Here is a 6,241-nt window from a genome sequence, read left to right as displayed (position 1 = left end):
CCTATTACAACTACTGTTCATCATAGCCAGGATGCCTCTTAATAATATTACTAAAAAGTGACAAGTTGGATACAAATCCCCTAATACAGATGAAAGAATGAACCACCTAATGTATATGGATGATCTGAAACTTTTTACAAGAACCAAAAAAAGGACTAGAAACACTAATAAACACAACCAGAATCTTCAGTCAGGATAATTGCACACTGCTAGTTATAAAAAGGGGAAAACTAGAGACAAGGAAGGTATGGGACTATCCAACCAAACGGAGATGGAGGCAGTAGATGAACATAACACCAAATATTTAGGATCTTGGAAGCAGACGCCATCCAAACAACAGAAATGAAAGAGAAAATCGCAAAGCAATACCTAAGTAGAACAAAAAAAACTCCTAGAAACTAAACTATGTAGTAGAAACCTAATAAAACGTATAAAAACATGGACAGTATTACTAATAAGATACTTCGAACCTTGTATAGGTTGAAGCAAAGAAGAACTGAGGCATGTCGATCAGATGACTAGTAAACTTATGAGCATGCACGATGCACTCTACCCAAAGGATGATGCTTACCGAAGACAGAAGAAGAGGGCTGGTTTGTATATAAGACTGTGTGAGTGACACAAAAACTTAGAATATAGAAATGATAATTACTGCAGCAAAAGGCACTGAAAAAATGAACAAGAACCCAGAGAGGCAAAGATAAGATAAAAAAAGAAAAAAAGGAGATGAGAAACAACTACACAGACGATTTATAAGGATTACAAAAGATAAAACCCATGAAAACACTTGGACGTGGCTAATAAATGGACACCTAAACAAAGAAACTGAATACCTAATAACAGCTGCACAATATAACGCGATTAGAATCAACTACATCAAAGGAACGATCGACAAGATGCAAGAAAACATCAAATGCAGAGTCTGTGGTCAAAGAGACGAAACAATAAACCACATATACGAAATCAGCAAACTAGCCAAAAAAGAATATAAAAATGGACACGATCAAGTGAGAAATGCAGTATGCTAGGAATTATGCAAACGACTGCAAATTGAACACTCAGACAAATGATACAAAGCACAAACCGGCAATAGTAATTGAAAACGAAAATCCCAAAATTCTATGTATATGGACGTACAAACAGATAACCCCATAAAACAAGATGACCGGATGTAATAACAGTTAATAAGAAGGCAAAGTCGTAGATTTCGCCATTCCAGCAGATCAAGGATCATAGTGATTGAGAAGTGACACAAATACACGGAATTTTCCAGAGAGCTTAAAAGTATATGGAAGATGAAGAAAGTCGCTAATAATGGTTGGAGTATTCGGAGCAATCCCGATAAAATTTTGAAAAAAAAAAAAAATGGGAGAAATTGGAATCATAGTGATGATTGAGAAGATACAACGGATAACAATAATGAACACAGCTGAAATATCAAGAAAAAACCTTAAATGCGGAAACTAATACATATGCGCTACAAACACCAACCAGACATATAGTAACTGCAACAGAAGTAAGACAAAAACAAAGAAACACGACATGGAAAAAATAAAACTGAAACCGAATAAATGTTAGATACAGACCCCTTCCCCAAAGTGTTGGCATCAATTGGCACCATACGAAATAGTCGCAAAGGGTCAAGAAGGATAGAAAGCCATAAGAGAGAATGCATTAACCAGACCTCCACTGGATATGTACAGAGAGAACTGGGACCTTGAGGAGGCTTTTTGCCACTAAATTCAAGTGAAGACATGGTCGATGCTAGCAAGAAATCAATAGCAAACTACTGTTGTGATAACACAAGTTCATTTGCACAATTTACCAAAGAGGTGAAGAGTACTGGGAATATGGGTTGTTGTCACTCAGACTCCAGGGAACACCAACCACATGTACCTTTCAAAGAGAAATCTTTGATGATGGCCGTTGTTAAAACTCCTAGTAAGTAGTTGTACCTATTTACTATGCCTCCCCACGGGACAGAGTTAGACACCAGGGTCGTTTTTTAACGTGGAGAAAAGGTACAAAAATAAAAATTGTCTCAGTCGTGAAGGATTTCTCCTCCACCGAAAGAGAACAAGAAATAGAAGTGCAGCATCTGAAGAACAGATGCTACACTTTGATCTTGACCAAAAGGCCAAGTAGTTGTAATACTCAACTAAATATACAACCACTATAACCTAACAATCTAAAATGAAAATTGGTAAGAAGAAATAGAACAGATAAAATTTTTTTTTTTACATGTGTGAGATAAATTTTGTTAATTCGACCTACTTAAAAGTGGAGAGCGGCAAAATATCTCTCAAACAAAGAGCTCACCATCCATTGGCTGGTGGAAACAATATCCTGGGAGAGAGTAATAAAACTAATAAATCTGATTGCTTAGTTACCTAGAGTATACACTTAAAAAAGCTCCTTTAGTCTTTGAGAGACTATGAATACCCACGAAGGAGTGCCTGCGCGTGAAATTTTTGTGGCAGGAGGTGCGCAATCTCCAATACACCTCTCTTGAGTCGACATTGTTAAATACTAGTAGCAAGTGAAGTGTATGTACAGGATGACTAAAAAAAAAAAAATGCCGAAATAAGCGGAGAGCACATACAGCGCCTAGAAATGGTCACCCATCTGATACTAACCAGGCTCAACGTTGCTTAACTTCTGTGATCTGATGAGAAGCCGGTGTGTCAACGCGATTACGCCGTATATACACTAGAAAGATATAAAAGCAATCGCAAAGCAATTAGCCTCATGATTTTCTCCAGGAATGTAACATAAGCATTTTTGTGCAACTTTGGTCACGGGACAAGAGTCAATAATACGTGGATCAGGGGATCAAATCGTTCGTCTGGCGATGTGGTTACATAATTCTACAATCATGAGCGTAAAATAAAAACGCGAAACATATATAAGTATATGGATAAAATATGTAATAATAATGATAATAATAATAATAATAATAATAATAATAATAAACGAATATATTTACATACGCTCACATAGAACATGAACATATATTTATGACAAGCAAGCTACACAAAACCTTTTACGCTTCATTGTTGGGAGAAAAATTAGGCATGAATTTGTGGTTTACCATTGCTTTTAAATACATGTACTGTTTGCTCCATCGAACTATCCAATCAGGTAAGAGTTAGTAGCCAGCGTTGCATGGACGTTAGTCTGCAGAGTTTGATCGGCCTTCTTCTCTGGCAATAAAAGTCGGATGTTTACGTTGAAGAACATCTCAGAATACTGTAAGAGAAATTGTTCTGAAAAAGACAACACCCTTCCTGACAAGAACAGATTGATCACAAGAGACTGTTTATGAAAAAGTGCGTTGGTTCAATTTGGGTCTGGTCGAGGGTAATGATCGGGTCATAGCTGCTGAGGTAAATGACATTTTGGCTAGACAAGTGAAGTTAGTCGACAACTAAACGAACCATAAAGAAATGGATAAAAAATAATTTTAATGGTAAACATTCCACTTATGCAATTCAACCCCAACCGGTGGGAATCAATAAACCTATGTACAATGTTTGGTCGTCTTAAACTGACTTGTTGCATTCTTTAGGAATCAAATAAAAAACTTTTGTTGCTGTTGGATGCAATTTGCCGAAGCTACGCTAAAATGTGGCGAAACGAACAAACAATTTATTGCTAAAAATACATTTCGGTAAGCAAAGAAACATTCCGGAAGTAGGTGGGTGTCAATTAGTGTTATCTGCACGCGAATTTCTGTTCTAGGATAGGACAATCTGAAATATGTACAGCCCAAGAAGTTTCCGATAACACCTCGTATCACTGTCAACTTCGTTTAGTAAGAAAACCACTGCACACAGGCACACACACATACAAAGAAGAAGAGGGAGGAGGAGTAAAAGAAAAAGGAAGGATTTTTAACAGCTAACGGACAACGAAAATCTATGATACGAATATAGAATAAAGTCTTGAACTGGATATAAAACAAAAGCTGCAATTAAAAACAAGGTAACTACTACTACTACTACTACTACTACTACTACTACTACTACTACTACTACTACTACTAATAATAATAATAATAATAATAACAACAATAATCTGACAAATAGTACAGGCACAAACGGAATACAGTACTTTAAACAGAAATAAAATCATTTACGGCGTGGGTGTATAAACAAATAAAATAATCCAATCAAGAAGACCGGACGTCAAAATAACTAAAAAAAAGGAAAGAAACTGTCGTGTCAGTAGACCAAAGGGATACAATCAACGAGACGGAAAAATGAAACAAATACATGAAACCCGTCAAAGAATGAAAGCTGTATAGAATACTAGCAAAAACACCCGTGCTTCACGTTGGACTTTTCTGTACACTGGGGTACCTGCTTCGCGTACACCCTTGCAGTAAGTCGATATTGTAACAGCAACTATTGCTTAAATAAATTTTGGCTTGTTAGGGACCACTATCATGCCGAATTTCATCAAGATTGACTGAGGGAATGAAGGTGGAGGAAAGTGATCTGATTCACATTCACAAAGAAGTTGGCCGGTACCATAGTAGCGACCCCCGGGATAGTAGCGAAGTCTAGCTAGGTGTGCACCATCCCTAAGTGGGAGACCATCATCATACCAGGTTTGATCATGATCGGTTCAGTGGTGTGAGCTGTAGGAGAGTTACGCACGCACGCACACACACACACACACTCGCGCGCGCACACACACACACACATGAACGCTACTACTTTATATATATATATATATATATATATATATATATATATATATATATATATATATATGTATAAAATCAATATACAGGATGACCAAAAACAAAACAAAAGCTAAATGGAGGCCATCTAGAACATATACTGTAGAACGGAGAAAAAAAGGCCAAAGACCCCCGTGTTTTGATGTGATGTTTTGAATATAATAAACTAGTTATGACCAAAGTTTCATTTCATTCAGACAAAACATAAGAAACGGGGCCTAATTAGAGTTAAGGCCCGTTTTTTTGGGTCACCCTGTAATACCAATAATTTTAGGAGCACTAGGAACCATCCAGAAAAAATTGGATAAAAGCCCAAGAGAAACTGAAATCTTGAGAAGGCGGCTGAAACCTTAAAAAAAAAAACTATAGAATGTGGAAACCAACGCATATAAACTAAAAACACTAACCAGCTACATGGAAACAACAACAGAAGTAAAACAAGACGGAGGAAATATCCCATGAATCAAACGGTAAGAAACCCGAAAAAAATCTTATAAAATCTGCCCATATCTCCAAAAGAAAATTTATCAGTCTAGGCTAATACCCCACGATAGTTGCGAAGAATTAAGGAGGAGGGAGGGGCACCAATCCAACTTTCACTGGAACAGTGTGAAGAGTACAGGAATCTTGGAGAGGCTTATTGACATTTAAATTCCCGTAAAGACCAGTACGTTGAGAGCGAGAATTCAATCGTAAACAACCGTTGCAATAACGCAAACTCATATATAAAGATTATTGAAGAGATTAAAAGTACTGGAAATTTGGGGAGATTTATTATTACTGAGAGACCAGAGAACAGCATAAGATATTATCAGTAATTAATCTCAGATGAAAGCTTGTGTGAGAACTCCTAGTGAGTACAAATAATAACAGAAACATAATAAAAGGTATAAATACATGAGTAAGATACTCTGAACCGGTCTGTAGGATGGACCAAAGAAGAACTGAGAAAGCACGATCAGAAGGCCAGGAAACTAATGGTCATGCACAACGCACTACACCCGAAGGACTATGTTGACCGACACTACGTGAAAAGAAAAGACGGCGGGAAGGGACTGGTTCGTATAGAAGACTATGTGAATGACAAATAAAAAAAAAAAGAAGAACTAGAAAAATACATAGTGCAAAACACTGAAAGCATAATCATGGCAGCAAAAGACACGGAAAAAAATAAAAACCCCCAGAAAATACAGAGACAAGGAATAAGACAAGAAAAGAAAAATGGGAAGAGAAAACACTACACGGGAGATTCATAAGAATGACAAAAGTTGAGAATAACGAAAACACTTGGGCATGGATGCGAAAAGGACACGTAAACCAAGAAACTGAATTGCTAATAGGAACTGAATTGCGCAGCACAAAATTACTCAATAAGTACTAACCACATTAGAGCAAAGATCAGCAAAACAAGAAAACAGAAATACAGACTGTAGGCCAAGAGATGGAACGATAAACCATATAATAAGCGAATGCAGCGCACTGACCCAAAAGGAA

This window comes from Euprymna scolopes, chromosome 16, assembly GCF_053919585.1.
Source record: "Euprymna scolopes isolate OS-2025 chromosome 16, ASM5391958v1, whole genome shotgun sequence".
Lineage (NCBI taxonomy): Eukaryota > Metazoa > Mollusca > Cephalopoda > Sepiida > Sepiolidae > Euprymna > Euprymna scolopes.
The sequence above is the reverse complement of the archived record's forward strand: the minus strand, read 5'-3'. Positions refer to the sequence as shown.